Here is a 20714-nt window from a genome sequence, read left to right as displayed (position 1 = left end):
TCACGGAAGGAAGGTAAAGACCTAGAAGAGGCTAACGAGCCTTTCTGTGGGCAACCTCGGGCGAAGGAGGAGGGCCACAGAGCACCGTTAGGATCGCAGATGACTAGTTCGCACAGCGAAGCGTCCAGGGACCCAAATCTAACCTGACTTTGTGTGACACATACTTTCAGGAGCCTCCCCACGGAGGCTGCATTATTATGGATTGAGTCAGGTAGCCTCAAGCTCAATCTAAAGACTAGGCCAACCTAAATTACACAGCTGAGGTAAACTGCATACTAAAGTGGTTTTAGGAACGTTAAAGAGGGGGGAAGAAAAGCATACGAATGGTAAATCTAGTCGGGATTTATACAAGAAATCCAACTCTTAAAGTGCTTCAGCAGTTCATCTTCCTTCATCATCCCTCACTGTCAGAGGAGCTTAGTGGCTGCCTCTTTCCATTTGCCTCCATGCATTAGCAGCTGCTGGCTAAATTATAACCTCAAGAGACTGCTAGTTGAGTCGAGAGCGCATGTCTAGGTAAAGACTCCAGAATGGCGAAGTGAGCAAAGAACTCATTGGTGAGAGACGATTTACCTACTATCGGTGGATACTCCAGGCCAGCTTCTACTGAGAATAAATGCCCTCCAGCTAAAGACTTAACCTATCAGCATGCCCCAGTATTCAATTCATCCTTCAGCAACAGTCCAAAAGATTCATATCACTGGTGTGACATTAAAAATAGTCATGTATGTTGCATGCATGTATCATGGTCTCTGACATCGGATCCGCCCACGCAGCAAGAGCCTTAGACATAGAGATGGCTCTGGTCTTCTGTACTAAACAGCTCAAAGCCCTCAGTGGCCCCATCGTCTCACTCATCTTGACCACGGGTCCTGAGATAAAGCACAAACCAGTCTGCTATGGACTGCAGCCTGTTTGCGGACGATCACGCTCTGCTCTGGGTTCCTGCAGGCTCTCCAGGAGGCAGCGTGACCTCTTAAAAAGGCAGAAACACCAATTGCCTCCTTAACCCGAAGTTACCTTTCCCCAAAGCTAATGATAATGGCAAATGTATGTGTTCTCAGATATGCCCTCGACGGGCTATTCAAAAAAATAATAGCAGTGATTTCCTGCAACGGAGGAGAATTGCAACACCAAAGCAGAGTGCACAGAGATCACAGCTGTGCCTCATGGTATCACTGAGAGGAGTACTTGAACTACGTGTTGGGCAGAGTTTACAAAGAGGCAGAGTATGACTCCTCAAACTTTAATGCGCATGTGAGCCACCCGGTGAACATGTTAAAATGCAGAATCTGATCCAGGAATTCTGGGTCCAAAGATTCTGCATTTCTAACAAGCTCGCACAGAAGGCCTATGTGACTGGTCCTCAAGCTATACTTGGAGTGGCAAAGCTAAGAATCCTGTGTCTATATATATATCACCAGGAGTATTAATATTTCCGACGCCTAGTCTTACAACCCGTAAATCTGTCACACACCACATGGACCTCACTCATCACTGGGCTGCCTGTAGAAGGTAAAAGACACACTTCAATTATAAAAGCAACTTCATTTGATGAAAATCTGGAAGGGGCACCGGGGTGGCTTAGTCGGTTAAGTGTCTGACTCTTGATTTCGGCTCAAGTCATGATCTCATGGTTCATGAGTTTGAGCCCTGTTTGGGCTCTGCACTGCCAGCAGGGAGCCTGCTTGGGATTCTGTGTCTTCTCTCTCTCTGCAACACCCTCCCTCAAAATAAAGAAACTTAAAAAAAAAAATCTGTGTTGGGATGAGCACTGGGTATGATCTGTAAGTAATGAATCACTAAACTCTACTCCTGAAACCATTATTACACTATATGTTAACTAACTTGGATTTAAATAAAAGGAAAAACAAATCTGGATTTCTCAAATTGATTTTGTACCTCTTAAAAAGGAACTCACTCACTTTAGGACTCCTGGAAGTAAAAAATCCCTCTATTAGGAAAATAAGGGTTTATTTTTAAAAGTTCTACTTTGAGGGGGTGCCTGGGTGGCTCAGTTGGCTGAGCGTCCAACTTATGCTCGGGTCATGATCTCACGGTCTGTGGGTTTGAGCCCCGCGTCAGGCTCTGTGCTGACAGCTCAGAGCCTGGAGCCTGCTTCAGATTCTGTGTCTCCCTCTCTCTCTGCCCCTCCACCACTCTTCTTCTGTCTCTTAAAAATGAATAAACATTAAAAAAATCTTTTAAATATCCAAGTATAAGAAACCACTCACAAAATGGCAAAAATCTAAAATTGGGATATTCTAAGTTAATACCACATATTTGGCTAAATCTGTCACAGTCTTTAAGCTTTTAGCTACTCCCAGACAATCGGCTGGTAGCAGGATTTCAGTGGAGGCTACCCTCCAAAGAGTCTCTGAAATTGGCAAATCATTCTACCTACTAGTGGCCACCTGGGAAGTGAATGAATTGGGTCAGTACAAATAGGTCAGGTGCCTCTTCGAAAGTCACTAGAGATACGACGTTAAGCTAAAAACAAGTCAAAGGAATCCAGAGTTGGTTCTGTTTGTACCATTCTTACACATCTAGTGTATTTAATTCAGATGCTGGCAGAATGTATATTTGTCAGTGTCAAAAGTTATCCACAGAGAAGCACGTATCTTTTGAGAATATTTACCAGTTGCCTGGTATTCTATGACTTTTATCCCTACAGTGTTTGTGAACCTTCTCTCAAAGAACCGTATCTTGGGGCACCTGGGTGGCTCGTTCAGCGAAGTGTCTGACTTCGGCTCAGCTCATGATCTCACAGTTCCTGAGTTCAAGCCCCACATCGGGCTCCATGCTAAAAAGTTCAGAGCCTGGAGCCTGCTTCGGATTCTGTGTCTTCCTCTCTCTCTCTGTTCCTCCCCTGCTTGTACCCTGTCTCTCTCTCTCTCTCTCTCTGTCAAAAATAAATAAACATTAAAAAAATAAAAAAAAACAACATATCTTACACAGGATATGATAAAAGATACGTTTTTAAAATATAGAACTCTTATTAATTAGTAATTCTAATTTAATCGGGTTAAGGTTGAAATGAATTCTTTTTTTGCTTATATGTGGCCTCAGTTAAAAATAGTAATCTATACAGAAAAATGTTTGTGTATGTGGACAATTTCTATACATCATTGATAATTAGTGTAACAGCATAAAATAATCTCAAAGAGCCACCTTGATTTTCTGTTCTTAGAAACTAATACTGTTTTTACAGCTCCCCTCATGTTTAAACATATCCAGAATAAGGACTCATATTGCTAATGAGAACAGTGGGCACCAAACTTAAATAGAAACAGTAAGACATAAATGCGAGTATCTGTCTGTTTTGCATTACCCTGTATACCTTGGTACAATAAACAGGGGCAGGGGCTGAGTGAGTGGCCTATTTGAACCAATGTTCAACCTAGAAACTGGAAACATTTTCTTCTTCTACTTCTTCTGTTTTTTTGTGTGTGTGTTTTTTTTTTTTAACTTCGCAGTTAAGGTGCTCCTTTTAAAAGGATGTATCATAGCCTGGAGGCAAGATATAAACAGCTAACTTTTAGTAATTTCTTCACGGCCATGTCTGCTTTCATCTCCATGTAACTGTAACTTGAGCATTCGCCACCAGTCTCCAATTGCCTCCTGACTCCTGGCCATGCCAGATGTTGGAGAACTGCTTGAAAGAAAGGCTTGACGTTCCCTGAAGACTGGAATACCCTGTAACCCTAAGGTATATCATCTGAAGTCAAAACAAAGCTTTTTTTTTTGACTTGTTCTGCTTCGAGTCTTTTATTTCTTCAGTTGTCTCACCAGGAATCTCATGAATGAGATCTCAAAATTGATCTGAGGTGAAAAGGATGTTTTGAGTACCTTTTTACTCCTGTGTAGACAATGGCTATTTCAGAGACTTCTAGTCTTTCAAAAGCAGAAGCTTCTTTTAAACTCAAGGAACCCTTGCTTTTAGGTCTTACAAAATAGCTCCACCTCTCACTCAAGGCTGAAGGATAAAAAGACAGAGGTAATCAGGGATTAAAATGAGGGACTCTCTGGCAGACATTCTTTAAAAAATGCCAGTGGGACCTTAACATTGAGTATGTGGCTTCTTATTACACAAGTTATTTAAATGGCAATAAACAAAGCTGCAGCTAAGAGGCACTCACAGGTCTGGTAAATTTTGCTCTAAGGTATTAATTTCCACCAGAAATACAGAATTACAGTCAAATTAAAAAAATACATTTATAGTTTATAAAGCTCTTCAAACTTCAACACCCATGTGGAAAATAAGATTATTTATGGAAATCAAAACTTCTTCGCTTTCTTCATATCTGATAAAACCGATTTCACTCAGTTTTTCTATAAGTCACTGTAAAATATTAATAAACAAACAACCCAAACCAAAACCTTACTGTACACATTATCCAGTGTTCCTGAATCTCAACATCACCATGCTTTTTAAAGGTAAGGCAAAGAAAACAAAAACCACAGTCTTTGCAAAAGCTCATCTCAGTGTTGAAGCAGAAAACATATCTTATTTCACCGAGATATATTCCATGTGAGAAAGGAGAAATTATAACCATTCTAGCTATATTCAAAATTTCTTGAATTTTAACTTCTTAAAGCTTGTTTTCCTTGGCTATATAAACCCATTCTTTTATTTATGTATTTATTTATATTTATTTAAAAAATTTATTTATTTTTGAGGGAGCGTAAGCAGGGAAGGGGCAGTGAGAGGGGGACAGAAGATCTGAAGAAGCGAGCTCTGCAATGGGTTGAATATGGGGCTGAAACTCAGGAACCGTGAGATCACCACCAAAGCCAAAGTCAGATGCTCAACAAACTGAGCCACCCAGGTGCCCCTAAACCCATTCTTTTAAATACTACTTAAGCACAGTAAACAAACACACAAAAACAAACAAGCAAAAAATAATAACGTTTAAAACGGTGGAAAAGTCCAGTATTTGAAGAAAACAATAAGATTTTGGTCTACATTAAAAAGTCTGAGACTAATGTGCCTTTGTCTGAAAGCAGTATTTGAGCACCTCACTGATTACACAGCTTGAAAATCCATCTGCTATTCCTGAATACATTTTTTCTAGTTTATTTATTTTGAGAGAGAGAGAGAGAGAGGGAGAGAGTGCGTGCCCGCCCAGCATGAGCAGGGCAGGGGCAGAGAGAGAAGGAGAGACAGAATCCCAAGCAGGTTTCATACTGTCAGCACACAGAGCCCAAGGCGGGCCTCAATCTCATGAACCTTGACATCATAACCTGGGCTAAAATCAAGAGTCAGATGCTTCACAGACTGAGCCACCCAGGCACCCCAATACTTTCTATTTCAACAATCTAGGGACAAAGAAATTGTTGGCTCTTTTGGGCTCTCAACAAATTTGGTATTCAATGCCATTAACAATCACAGCCCAATCTAACACACCAAATATATATCCTCCTGTTTCCCCACTGAACTATCTGTACAGGGTACCACCAATCCCTCGTCCAACATTCCCGGACCAAATTTTAAGTCAAAGATGGTTCTTCCGAGGTCCTCTTTTTCATCCCCAAATTCTCCCCATCATTAAGCACTGAAATGAAGCCCTATCACTCCTATTAAACTATCTCTACCCAGTTCATCACAATGCCTGTTATATGTACTATTAATTGGAGTCACAAAACACAGGTTATATTCTGTTTCATGCTGGTTTTCCTACTGAGGTCTTGTATGGCCATTTCTTTTTTTTTTTTTTATTTTTATTTATTTTTTTTTTTTTTTTTTTTATTTATTTTTGGGACAGAGAGAGACAGAGCATGAACGGGGGAGGGGCAGAGAGAGAGGGAGACACAGAATCGGAAACAGGCTCCAGGCTCCGAGCCATCAGCCCAGAGCCTGACGCGGGGCTCGAACTCACGGACCGCGAGATCGTGACCTGGCTGAAGTCGGACGCTTAACCGACTGCGCCACCCAGGCGCCCCTTGTATGGCCATTTCAATCATTGTCACTAAGTGGCCATGCATTATATTTTCAGGCAGTAATCTAACAATGCAGAAATCCAGGCGAAACAAACCTGGATTATGAAACAAACCAGTTATGAAACAAACCAATCCAACATGCTCTATGGGCAATGTTTATCAAAATATAGGTACACTAATTCAGGTTAAAAGATCAAGCACATTTTCCCCAACGAACCATACATTCAAAGAGGGACCGCATAATGAATTTTTATACAACCATCTCTTAATTGAAAACTAAGGGAATTTCTTTTATGTAAAAGCATAAAGACAAGAGCTTATATAGATGCATTCTGGACCTAGCTCTTGGTATTATCAGGCAGATGTATCTACTACCTTTAATAGTGCCTTCAATAAGCCCTTAGGATAAAACATCCCATCACGACATATGCCAGTCAAGGGTTCAGCCCATTCTCTTAGCATTCTCAGAGACCAGTGGGCCCAAAATACTTCATATTCTGGGAGTTTTAGACTGTATGTTACTCCTGTATTACAAAAGGAGCCAGAAATAAAAACTGCTCAGTCCAAAATGGTTGGGTCAGACAAGGTGTAGTTCCATATACGAATATTGCTTATCCTTTCAAAAGCCAAGACTTTTCGTACACGCATTTGTGTATAAAATATTTAAAATTTTATACTTTACCCTTCAGGAATTTTTTAAAGATAACAAGGTGGTTTTTTTTGTTTGTTTGTTTGTTTTTCCCCCAATGAATTAGTTTTGGCATAATGAATGCTCTCCACGATACTGTGACATTCTCTGGAGTTTGCCCTAAATTCAGCTTTTCCCTGTGGTAAATGGCCCCAGATTGATACGTTTTTATAGTTCTACTGTCCACTTTTTCTACTTTATTTCATTTTTATTTGTGCTTCATACACTTCCTGTCTCAAAATAAAAAAAAAAAAAAATGACTTAATGCAGTACTTGCTTTTAAAAAAAAGTCTTGGCTCTCTTTTTCCTACCATTTAGTTTTGTCTTCTCACTGACATCAATGTGTTTCTGGCTTTCCTGGCTGTCTTATTTTATGCACAGTCGTTTAGGTGAGAGTCCCAGCGTGACGCAACCTACCCTCAAAGTGTTTGACAACACTTATGACATCACCAGGAATCATGTGTAGCAGGGGCTAACATTTGTCATTCTAGGTTTTTTCTACATCCCTCTGCTCCTTCAGGTGGCAGATATTTACCTTTCCTAAAAATCAGACGTCTAGATAAGTGGGACTATTTCTCTGATTCCCAAAAAAACAGCAACGATGTGAAGAACGCTTTAGAGCTGTGTTGTCCAATGCGGGAGCCACTGGCCACATGTGTCTATTTAAATTAAAATAGAATTAAAATAAAAAATTCAGTCCCTCAGTGGTAGTGACTGTATGTTACTCAACAGCCACATACGGTTAGTGGCTACTTTATCAGATGGTAGAAAAAACATTTCGAGCATGACAGAAAGTTCTGCTGGACAGTGTCACTTTGGAGGATTAGGAGAAACAGGTTTCCAGGCCGGTAAAAATTAGAGACTACTTAAAGGAAAGAAATGATGGGCTCCAAAGGACCTTTGTGGTGCCTGTACTAAATTTTCCTTACCTTATATTTAAGCAATGGCATCACAGAATTTAATCTTCATGTAGTATTAGTAACTTAAAAATTCATAGAATAAATAATCCATTTATGGGGGAAAAGTCTATTTAACAGCACAAGAGCTTCAGGTATGATGGTGGTTTTAGGATTCAGACTAAGGGAGAGGCGGTGACCGTTCAGGTGAGATCCATTCCAGGCTACAGTCTCTTTCCTCAGTAATGGATATGAGGACTTTAGAAAAAGCATTTATCAGGGTGCTTGAGTGGTTCAGTCCGTTACACGTCCAACTCTTGATTCTGGCTCAGGTCATGATCTCATGGTTTGTGGGATCGAGGCCCATGTCAGGTTCTGTGCCGACAGGGCAGAGCCTGCTCGGGATTCTCTCTCTCCGTCTCGTTCTGCCCCTCCCCTGTTTGCTGGCTTGCTTACACTCTCTCTCTCAAAATACACATTAAAATAAAATAAAGCATAAATCTGGTTAAAAAAAAAAAAGAAAAGAAAAGAAAGAAAAAGAAAACTCAATTCTAATCCAATATGGACCTTACTTTTGGGGCCTTTTGCCCCTAAAGTAAACCATGTTGGCCTTTGAACTACAGTATAATACTAGAAACATATTATGTCTTCTTTATGATTTTCTTCACATTTTATTTTCTCTAGCTTATTTTATGGTAAAAATACAGTATATAAAACATGTTAACACACAAAATATGTGTTACTCCACAGTTTATGTTGTTAGCCGCAAGGCTCCTGGTCAACAGTAGGCTGGTAAATTTGGGGGGAGTCACATTTACACGTGGATTGCCAACTGCATGGAGGGTCAGTACCCCTAAACCCTGTGTTGCTCAAGGGTCAATTGTATTCTCTTAATGGGAAGAATAAAAAATCAGGTTTTCAGAGAAATTAAATATTTTAGTTGACAAAGAGTAACGACATATGTTATCGTACTAGCTATAATACCTTTGAATGATTACTATGTGTCAGCAGTCCACACACATCAGCTCGTTTTATTCTTATAACAACCTTTTAAGAAGATACTTGGATGGCCCTTGAAGAACAATGGCACAGAGAAGATAAGAAATTACCCAGGGGACAGTTAATGAGCAGTAAAACCTGGACTGTAAGCAGGCAGGCTGACTCTAGAACCTGTGTCTTCACCATTTTCATCTTTGAAATTCTTGGCCAGCTAAAAGATTTCATACAGTTCTAGAATTCTACTAAGTATCATTTACTATTTCTTTACCGGCTCAGAAAACAGTGCAGATGTTACCAGATCTCCTCATTTTTAGCATGAACAACAGTTTTTACTGAACTAACGACTGTACGAATGTTGATGCCAAAGAGATTTGGTTAACAAAAGATAAGGCAACTGGTCGACTCCTCTCCTTTGGCACTAGGCAGAAAATAGAAAATTAGAGCGTGAAGAGCAGGATTGACAGGAATTGCTGCCAGGAAAGGAATGCTCTTTTAAATAATGGCAAAATGGCTTCTTCTTCTCCTTCTTCTTCTTTTTTTTAAACAAAAACAGTACTCCCTAGGAAATCTCAGTTTTTGTTTTTGTTCAACCAGGACTGTAATATTTAATTAACTTCACAGCTGGATCAACATATTGATGATATTTTATACTCATTTTTCTTAAATGTTTCAGTGGTAACGATCTTTCCACCAACCCTCCCCCCACTCCTCCCCATGGACACATACACTTCTTTTCATCAGTGCTGATCGGCCTTTTGTCTTAAAATAGGTAGATTTATCTTTGCCCAAAACTCTATCCCATCTTCATGAGGCTGTTCTTTGAGTTCTTTAAAGGGTGTAGGAAAAACAATGAGAAACCAAACCTAAGGATAGTGTGGGGTTACAGAAAACAATGTCTTTGAAAATGAGTATAAGTTTAAAAAGAAAGGTTGACTTTTATGATTTGAGTGAAGTTTTTTGATAACTTAAGAGACATACAAGATACTTGGGATTTATTTTCAGCTCTGCCTTAAAGCAAGGAGGCAGTAAACCACAGGCCATTGATTCTAGGCCACAGATTTGCTCCCTTTTTAATATTTCTGCTTACAATCCCCGTCATTGGGGGTGATGATGTGATGTGGCCGTCAGTACCTATGTGTGTACCTCAAAACTTGGGGAGTGGGTACCAGAGACTTGAATAAAAAATCCAAAAATAGTGGAGCACTTATTTAAAATATGCAGTATCCTAGGGGCGCCTGGGTGGCTCAGTCGGTTGAGCCACTGACTTTGGCTCCGGTCATGATCTCGCAGTTCATGGGTTCAAGCCCCGCGTGGGGGTCTGTGCTGACAGCCCAGAGCCTGGAGCCCTTCGGATTCTGTGTCTCCCTCTCTCTGCCCCTTCTCCGTTCACGCTTTGTCTCTCTCTGTCTCTCAAAAAAGAATAAACGTTAAAAAAAAAAATTAAAATATGCAGTATCACCAGTGTTGTTGACAAGAGAAAGTATGATACTCTTGGGGAGACAATTGGTGACTCTGAGTTGAAAAGTCATCGAGAAGAGTCAGTCTTTAAGTGTAGAGATGTTTAGGGACATCTTCACCCGTTTATTTCACTTCTACTTTCCCTATTACACATGGCTATGTTTTATATCTGACAAGAACCTATGAATAAAATAAGTCCAAAAGAACTCTCTTAATGAATTAGAAACTTTTAAGCGGTAAGAGGCATAGTGCCACAGTTTGATTAAACAATATTGTTCTCTTTCTTAGTGGACATACATAAAATAATGGTGTATCTTACAGTGATACCATCTCGGATGTGATGAAATACCGTAACATAGTGACTTAATAAATCAGTCAAGGCTAGGGTAAGTCCTCAATCTCCTGCTCATTACCCGTGAGTCTTTGGATGAATTCCTTCACATCCCTGATTTTTAATTTTACCATCCTTCAGATTAAAATATAAAAACACTTATCACAGGGTTTTTGTGAGGATTCATGAAATAATGCAGGAAAAACACCTTAGCCCAATGCCTAGCACTTAATGAGGACTCTCTAAATGCTAGCTCCTGCTAGGATTATATGTATTCATATGAGAAAGGTACAAAATGTTCAGATGCTGAGTTTTCATAATTGTCAAGTTGAGTCTAAAACTTCCTGTCTGATCTCATAGGGCTGTTGTGGTGTTCAAATGCAGTAATACCTATGAAATTGTTTGTAATTATAGTAGCAAATGGCACCATTAAACAACAAAGACACCATCTTCCATGGCTATGAGCGCCTTGGTACAAAAAGGACATACTCCCTGGGTTCAAGCCAAGATCTAAAGAAGTAAGACATTGAAACTTTTTCTGGGGTTTAGAAGAGGAGAACCTGGCATGAGATCCTTTCTTCCTTCCATTTATAAGATTTTTAAAAATTGAGTATCAGTTAGGTTTAATGTGTCGAGATTGTATAACCGGTGAAACTGAAGGATGTGTGGCATGCAAGAACCTGATTCTGGATGGATCTACAGCCTTTAGGCCCCTGCTTGGCTCCAATCCCTCCTCTTCTCCAACCTCACCATCTTTTGCGCCCCTGACCCCATCTCCTACCCTTTCTTCCAAGAGCCTGTGATTCCCTCTGGCTCCCTTCATCCCAAATATATTTAGCACCGCTAATGGTAAGAAACGTCTCAGCTCCATGTTTTGTTTCCCTCAATCCTGGGGAGGGCTAGGAACGGGAAGCGCAAGGAGGGCTGATCTTGGCACTGAGTCTCAAATTAGAATTGTAAACATGTTTGGGGCCTTGTCTTCTCTCCCACTGGCTAGCCTGGCAAGTGGCTGTACCATTTCCCTCCCTTGAAATGTTTCTTATGGTGACCAGGATCCATGATAGACTTTTGGTTCCTGAAATCTAAAACCTTTGCAAACGTATTTTTCTAAGCAGATGAGGAACTTCGAAAAATTACAGCACGCCAGACGGGTTTAAACAATTCATCTGGTATGTTGAAGCTAATTAGACATGCAACATATACACTGCCATGATAAAAATGTACAGAAAGGGCATTTTACAAACAATGTGACCATAAAACCTTACATGTGATAAAAAATGTTTAAAAAGGAACAAGGCTGTGCCAAATTTATTTTCCAAAGCCCATTATTTTGAGTGTGAAATCTGCAGAAGGAGCCAAGTCACCAAAGAGCTTGATGTTAAAGAGTGAAGGACTCAAGGGAAACACAAAATGATTAGCAGCTCGGGAGGAAGGTGTGGGCCTTCATTGGCTCTGGTTGTCCTTGGCTCTAAGCTTGGGAGCTTTTCTCAACACGTGGCTTACTCTGTCGGCACCTCACCTCGCATAACTTTGGGTCTTATTTCTGCACGTGTCCTAAGATCTCAATCAACCCTCCCTCCAGGCTTGCTTTCCAGAAGACAAAGAAGTTGATTTCATACACGTCAACAGAGAGGCTTGGAAGAATTAATGATATGTATTTCTAAGTCAGTTGGGACACGGTGGTATGTTACAGGTTGGAGAAGCAAGGATGCACAATTTGTTTGTTCCCAACTGCCAGATCAAGCATTTTCTATTAGCAAATATGGCACTGGGGATATAATAGGATGACTGAGACAAGACTCTGGCTCTTAGAATTACTGCAAGGAAGTCAAGACATTTACAACGGTAATTGTAATAACTGGCAATGCTCAGTGTTGATTTTGAACAGAAGAATCAAATCTTCCCCACGTTTTTTTTTTTTGGTTTTTTTTGTTTTTAATATACTAAGGCTTAATAGGAGATGTAATACTAGGGCAGCAAGAGTGAGAGACAAAAAGAAACACAGTGAGGCAGGGAGGAAGGAGAATAAATGCAAAACCCTGCATTACTAATCTGGCCAGTTTTTAAAAAATAGCACAACACGCTCAGTCTTTCTGCAAAAGTTGTGCAAGAAAACAGCACCTCAGAACAATTCTTTGGCCTCTGATTGTCAAAGTTATTTGCACAGGGTATTATTCACCTGACAACGCATTTCCTACTAGGACTTCAGCTGGAAGTATTCAGGGAAGGCTGCATGTGGGAGGTGAGGTTTTAGCTGGATTTTACAAGATGAGTAGTGTTCTGGTAGATTCTGAAGGAGGGAGGGCACTCCAAGCAAAAGTGCTCAGCAAAGATGGCTCCTACTAAAGGAAGAGTCACTTTCTTTCTTCCCCTGCTACATAAGAACAAAACAGACAAAACACTCAGCAGGCCTCTCATGTGCCGGTCTGTCCTTATGACCTGGGCAGAAAGACCATTTTTACTGACAGTTTCCCATTCAAGGGTTGTAAAATCTCAACAAGGCTTTGATGTTTCAAACTACGTTTTCAAATCTAAAGGTTTGATTTGGGGGACGAGAGAGAGTACAGTGAAGGGAAGGCCATATGAGAGGGGCCTGTAAGATAAAACCATGTAAAAAATCAATTTTTAATAGAAAATACTGCTGAACACTTTCTAATCACTTCCCGCCTCTATCAGTCTACATCAAAAAGAGTATGTCATTAACACCAAAAATGATGAGCGTCTGACTTTGGCTCAGGTCATGATCTCACGGTCCGTGAGTTCAAGCCCTGCATCGGGCTCTGTGCTGACAGCTCAGAGCCTGAAGCCTGTTTCAGATTCTGTGTCTCCCTCTCTTTCTGACCCTCCTCCGTTCATGCTTTGTCTCAAAAATAAATAAACATTAAAAAAAATTGTTTTTAAATGATGACAAATGGTGATTATAACATTTAGGAAAACAGCAAATCCAAACAACTGGAAAAACATGCTTTGATTTACAACCATTTTTCTAAATCAACCTTCCTAAAATTTGAAGTCATTAATTCAGTCATTCAACAAGTATTTACTAAACACCAACTATATGCTAAGGATTAATCTTAGCCCTGATGTTTTATTTACAATTAAGTATTTTCCAGTCCATAATGTGGACAAGAGTGAAAGCAAGTTTAAATGCAAAGACTCAGATTACTGAACCTACTTCACCTGGGCCTTGAGATTAGTTATCTTAATACAAATAGAACCTAATTAATCTGATTCTAAATGTGCCAGTTATAGATTTCTACTGAAGACCTGGTTTTTTTAAAAAAGGAAGCTCAGGAAACCTGGAACCATTTCTCCAAAAAAGACACATACTACTGATGGTTTAAAGTATATATTGATGTGGTTAAAAAAAAACCAAAAGCCATCTTTGTATAAAAACAAAAATGAAAATCCCAAATTCCAATATTCACACACAGGAAAATATTCGACTAAAATATGTAGAGATACTACTGTAATTATTTTTCACTAAACTTGCCTGCTGTCTTAATAGTTTATTGCCTATAACCAACAAAATAGCAAGAAATACATCTAGTGCAATACTAAAAGGACAAAAAAAAATGAGTTTCCAAAATATCAAATTCTAAAAAAAAAAAAAAAAATGTAATGTTTATTTATTTTTGAAGGAGCAAGAGACAGAGCATGAGCAGGGGAGGGGCAGAGAGAGAGGCACACACAGAATCTGAAGCAGACTCCAGGCTCTGAGCTGTTACCACAGAGCCTGACCCAGGGCTCAAACTCACAAACCATAAGATCATGACCTGAACAAAAGTTGGAGGCTTAAGCGACTGAGCCACCCAGGTGCCCCAAATACCAAATTCGAATTCACTGGATTTATAGGATGGGTGAAACCTTTTTTCCCCCTAAATACTGCCTCTTTTTCATTAGAATCTGTGTTGGACCTTCTCATCGTATCCTCTGTATCTTTAATTTCGGTTTTGTATTCTATCTATTTGCCATCCTCAACTAATTCTGTAATTTCTTCAAACCTAAAGTCTCCTTATTTTTTTTTTCAGCAGGATCTAAGCTGTTGCCTACCTATTCCATTGAGTTTTTATTTTTAATAATTTTAATTTTTTTCCTTAAATCTCTCAAAACTTATATAACTCTACTCCCACCACATTTCCCCCCCAGGGATTGACTTAGACCTCTCCCAGCATTTTGACTTGCTAGTTAATGACAGGTGTCTAGTTCAACATGACCTGCCTCCTTGTATAAATCCAGGGTTACCACTTATACCACATTCCATGTAAAATTATACTCTGAATTGGTGCTCCTAGGGACCATCTACATCGATCACGTGTAAGCGGTGATGCCATTTCCATGCCTGCAGAATAAAGGCTGCCTCGTGGAACTGCAGAGACCCCAGGGCCCCCAGAAATATAAGCCTAGCTACTTTCAAGATTTAAAAACCTCACCACAACAGAATCTGGTTTTCACGTTACAGACGAGAATTCGCTCAGAAAGGCTCTCTCGGAGTCATGTGACAAAGTAAGGAGCCAAGATGCAAACATCAACCTGGGAGACTCCAAAGTGCACTTTCTTTGCACCATCTAACATAGACTCAATTACTCTGGGGTGGTGATGCCTGCTCTTCTGGTCTTGGGTTGTCAGTGGCTTAGAACACCCCACTAAGAAGGACGCAGGAAAGGACTGGACACCAAAGTGGGCCAGAGAACTGCATCCTGCCCCATGACCGTGGACCACCCCAGCCTCAGTTGGCCATGCAGCAAGGGTTTGCCCTGTGTGCCCAGCCAGCAGTCCTAGAGCTCTCTCAGCACAAATGCACTATCCATAGTGGAGGAACTTCATTAAGAGTATGGTTCTTATGTAAATTTCTCCAAATGGTGCCTTTTTTTCAACTCATTTGAGTTTCTGGAAATAAAAGTTAATGATGCTGCTAAAACCCAACATAGAAGGGAACTACTCTTTATAGAAAAATATTTTTAAGCCTTTAAATTACATATGATGATTTCTGTCTTTTCTACAACATGAGAGAGGAATAATTTCTAATAGTACTCAGTATCAAACCAAACAATGGGGAACATTTTGATCAAAGGAATGGGGGTTGTCTTCCTTCTTTCCTTCCTCCCTCCCTCCCTCCCACCCTCAACACAACCATCTATGAAATGCCAGGTCCTCAAGGAGCTTATGGTCTAGTGTGATGGTGTAGAGCCAGAAAATAAGTGAATAGAGATTTTAAAAAAAGATACTTTCAGAGAGTGATCAGGGCTAAAAATGAAATAAAGCACGCAGATGCAATCCAGAAAAATGGGGCACGGCTAATTTAAACTGGGCTGCAGAGACTGCCATTTAGAAGGGGTAACCCAAAGAGTAAGAAGGCACCGGAGCCTTCCGGAAAAGCCTTCCGACGTAAGAAGCACCAGTGCAAAGCTCAGAGGAAAGGAGGAGGCTGGGCTGCTGTGTTCAACAAGTCAACAGAAGGCTGGTGGGCAGGAATGAGGCTCCATGGAGAGAGGGGTCTGGAGAAAGGTGAGGGAGGTTTGCAGGGTCAGATCAGGAAGCTCCTGCACGCCATGGTCATGGGTCCGGGTTTTGTTCTGAGCGTATGGGAAGCCACTGGAGGGTTTTGAGCAGTAGGTGACACAGTTTGATTTACACTCTCCAAAGATCACCTAGCTTCTAGAGGGCAAGGGTGAAAGTAGGGAGAGGAGTCTGGGGACTCTCAGAGCCCAGGTGAGACATGGTGAAGGATCTGACTGGGATGATGTAGTGGAGAACTCGATGGATATGGGTACATTTCAAAGGTACGGCTGATAGGACTTGCTGACCCACTAAGCGTGTTACGTTAGAAGAGGGAATCAAAGCCGACTTAAGTTTTGCCTGGCCTTGTGGCTGTTTTGGGACTAATTCTCACACGAAGTAGCAGCCAACTGCTGAGTAACTCGACTGAGGGATCTTGGGAAGTTACCCGAAAGGCACTGTCCCACGACTGGAGAAAACAAGACAGGGAGTAAAGCTAAATGTTCAAGTGACAAATGAGGCAGTTTACTTTTGAGGAGACACAAGTCACTGCTTAGAGCCTTGCTACTTCAAGTATGGCCAGAGGACAACAGCACTGAATGACCTGGTTGGAAATGCAGCAGAGTCCCCCCCAACACTCCAGACCCCCCGAACCAGAATCGGGTTTGTAGCAAGATCCCCAGGGGATGCCTGTACACATGAAGGTTGGAGATGCAGAGGCACAAAGTTCAAACTGATTGGAGACTCTATCCCTCGCTTTCAGAAATATATATATAAAGGTACCGTGCTTATAGCATTAACAACCTTAAAACATAGAGACTGCTTTCACTAGGACAGCAACAAAAATACCAAAACAAAACATAAAACCCAGCTCCCGTAAGCTTGCTTCAAATCGGTGTGCTTACCAGATTTCTTTCTCTTGCCAAGGGTCTTCCTTTCCTGTCATTTTAGTAATTGCACAAGGGAGAATGGAAATCTACACAAATCTGGTTAGCAGGCTTCAGGGTCTTGTGGCCAGGAATACCGCTCTCGAGTAATATTTTAAGGAAAACGCGACTCTCTTCAATTATAAATAGAGGTCACAGCAATTCCTGCACAGACCCCTAAATGTTTTATGATGTTTTTAATGAAAAAAAGGCAAAGACGCCAACACTTCAATATATCACACGCACCAGAGCAGCAAAAATTATAATAAAAAAAAAAATCTATGTACTCAACTGTGTTTTCAACTGGCAGTGAATCTACTGCGAAAGGAATCGTTTATATAGAGCTCATTTCTTACTTGGGTTGAGGGGAACCTCACTGACAAGGGCATTTCCCTCGAAATCTGGGTTTCCTTCCTGGAAAAAAGTCACCTCAGAACTGAATGCAAAAGCCATCTGTTTCAAAATTCAATCAAGATGTTTTCCGGAGCAGTGGTGCTGATGTCTCTGTATTGGCGTGTGCAGAAGTTATTAACCAAAGTTTGAAGAGACTTTGAATTCAAAGGTCAATTCAACAAGTATTTACTGGACACATAGAACAGTCAGGCTTTTTGATTTTTAATTATGTGCATACAGAGCTACTGAGGGGTGCTGGTTGAGAAGTTTCCACACTAACAATTTCAAAGACATAAAGGAGTGAACTTCATTGAAAACACTAAAGACTATGAAGATTTAGTCCTATTTTTGAAGTATTAAATTTATTGGGTCTCCCCCCCCCCCGCCCCGTTTTTAAGTATCTGAATCTAGTGATACTGCTTAAATATCCCCTCTTCATGAGAGATCTCTCCTGTCCATCCAACCAAATGGAAAAAATTTCCCCTTGTTATTCTCTCACAGAACCTATTTCTTGTCTTTCTTGGCATTTAATACATTCTCTCATTTTTTGTATCTTTTTTTTTTCTTTCTGTCTTCCCATGAGATCACTTCTCCTAAGAACAGGAGTGGTCCCATTCGCTCTCCAATGAACAGAAGAATGAATCCATGAAGGTGTTAATTGCCAAATCCCTTCTCTGACCCATTGGTAACCACCTCCTTATTTCAGATGCCCTAGGAAAACTCATCTTTCCTTATGTTTCTTACTCATCCGCTTATTCACTTGAAACACTATGTGTATCCAGGTCCATATGTGTGTTAGGGACACTTACCTGAAAGAGAACAAACACGTTCGTTTGAGGCCTCAGATCATAAATGTCAGCTGTCCTAAGCATCCGGCAATTACGGAATACTAGTACATTTTTATTGCTATATTTAATTTCTGATTTTTCTCACTCAAATCTGGACGTGGAAGCCAGTAGTAAACTGCGTGCCTTTACTCGGTCAGGGATTTTCATCAGTTACTAAAAGCTAAACAATTAGGTCCAACATGTAATTCAGCAATGCCAAAACCTCCCATTAAAATTATTTGCCTTTTACTGTCTTAGCCAAATGAATAATATATTTCAAAGAAGATACTTGGAAAGATCGATCTGTTGAGAAAGCACACTCCAACGTGACCATGTGGAGTGGTTCCTGGTTTATACGCAGACTACAGGACAGCTGCAGGCGGGCTGACTCCAAAGAGGGGCAAATCAACCAATGGGCCACAAACGGGAACCTTCCATCAAGTGAAAAGAGAAAGCAAATACCTCCATCTAAATTTATCTCCAGCTCAAAACTTCTCAAAGCTACGTTTCAGTAGGTAAGTTTAATCAGTTCACAGGGAACAAGACAGAGAGGTTGGGAGAACTATTTAGAAAAATTGCTGAAACAGTCAATTTTGCTCCCAAGGTTAAAAAAAAGAAATTCTACAACAGTTCATTTGAATTCCCAGATCTACTAGGCCTGTAAATGTAGTGAACAGAAACTCTCACGTACATTCCATAAAATTCCCGTTTCAGGTTCAAATATCTATGAATTTTCTTTTAAGTTTTTTTTTGTTTTTTTGTTTTTTTTGAGATACAGAGACAGTGTGAGTGGGGGAGGGGAGAGAGGGAGAGGGAGAGACAGAGAATCCCAAGCAGGTTCCGCAATGTCGGTGTGGAGCCTGATACAGGGCTCAAACTCAGAAACGATGAGCTCATGACCTGAGCCAAAACCAAGAGTCGGATACTTAACCCACTGAGCCACTCAGGAGCCCTAAAAATTAAAAGATATTTGAGAGGTGCCTGGGTGGCTCAGTCAATTAAGCATCCGACTCTTGTTTTTGGCTCAGGTCATGATGACACGGTTCATGAGTGTGAGCCCTGTATTGGGCTCCTAATGACAGTGAGAAGCCTGCTCGGGAGTCTCTTTCTCCTTCTCTCTCTGCCTCTCCCCTGCTCCAGCTGCCTCTCTCTCAAAATAAATACATAAACTTAAAAAATATATATCTGTTAATTTTCTATGTGTACTTCTCATTTTAAAAGTAATAACAATCATTAAAGAAAATATGAAAGGTAGCAAATTAAAGGACACCACCCACAATTGCTAATATCACCAGAGGTCACAGATTAATGGATGCTGGTAAAAATGCGTAACAAAGATAGAATTTGTCTTCTATTTGTCAAATTAATATACTTGCTTGCCAACACTACTAAAAGGAGCTTAGCGTATTGATTTAAAAAGAATGGCAACGAATACACTCAATAGAAAGGAAAGCTAAAAAAAAAAAGAAAGAAAATAAAGAAAGGAAAACTTAAGTATACTCATTTATATTCCCTAGCTTTCCACAAATTTCATCACTAAATAGTCAGGGGTCTGGAACTAGGAAAGTCTTCGAAAGGCAGTTTAGCCCATTACGCTGACCATGCTAGGATCTGTGAGCTCTCGCAAGTCTTGTATAGGGACCGCCATAACAGACTTAAGTTTTGAATACTCATCCCACATGTCCCTGAGTACTGGTTACGTGGTTTGAAGAATTTACCTCTGCGAAAGGGGTGATGTCTGATTATTCTAAGTTATCCTTGGTACTAATTAGTTCAGGACTGAGACATCTGGCCAAGAAGTTATGAGAAGATGTTTGCTACGGACTTTTTGGAAAGTTCTGGAGAAAGCCACGGGAAGCAAGCGTCTCGCATAGTCGTGTAAAGCAACAACCTTAAAACTAAATCAACATCAAAGATGGTAGAAAGACCCAAAAAAAAAAAAAAAAAAAAAATCCTACATGATGTGGTTGAATAGATGGATTTGCAAAGACTAAACCTATAAATGTGAGAAGAGCCATCTAAACGAGCCAGAGTATTAGTGAGTGTTGGCTTGCTCCTATCTGTCAAGAATGTTCCAAGAAAGAGAGGAGTTCAGGGGCACCTGGGTGACTCAGTCAATGAAGCGTCCGAATCTCGATTTCGGCACAGGTCGTGACCTCATGGCTTCGTAAGTTCGAGCCCCGCATCGGGCTCTGTGCCGACAGCGCAGAGCCTGCTTGGGATCCTCTCTCTTCCTCTCTCTCTCTCTCTCTCTCTCTCTCTGCCCCTCCCCCACTCACAGTGTCTGTCTCTCTCAAAAATAAACTAAAAAAAAAAAAAAATGGAGCACCTGGATGGCTCAGTCAGTTGAGGGTCTGAAAAAAGAATACAAAAGAGAGAAGCTCAGAGAAGTTCCTGGTTCGCAAACAGAGATATGAGGGAAGGAAGTAGCTTAGCCGTTGGGTGCTGGATTTACATGACTGGAAAGGGGAATACAGTTATGGCTTTCTCACCAACGTCTCATGTTTCAGGGGCCTCAACAGAACCACTGTTAATGTGAAAGTGACGTGGTTAGAGCAAGGTAACAAAGAAACTGGAGGCAAGAGGTCTAGCACAGAACACTGGGTATAGTTACTGGCAGGAGAAGTTACCGGACATAAAGAGATGAGAAGCCTACCACGATTCTGAGGAAATTATACTGCCAAAGAAAGCGCAGAACTAGTCTGCGAGAACGCGTGTGATGATTCGGGCCCTCGACAGACACGAGGAGAAACCCGA

General features: G+C 40.7%; 1 protein-coding gene across 3 annotated transcripts in view; it reads right to left on the bottom strand.

Moving 5' to 3' along the window:
* RARB (retinoic acid receptor beta) overlaps window positions 1-20714 on the bottom strand; it is a 672606-nt gene that overhangs the window by 437712 nt on the left and 214180 nt on the right. The window lies entirely within an intron of this gene.

This window comes from Panthera onca, chromosome C2 (assembly GCF_046562875.1).
Source record: "Panthera onca isolate mPanOnc1 chromosome C2, mPanOnc1 haplotype 2, whole genome shotgun sequence".
In the NCBI taxonomy this organism is placed as follows: Eukaryota; Metazoa; Chordata; class Mammalia; order Carnivora; family Felidae; genus Panthera; species Panthera onca.
The sequence above is the reverse complement of the archived record's forward strand: the minus strand, read 5'-3'. Positions and strand labels throughout refer to the sequence as shown.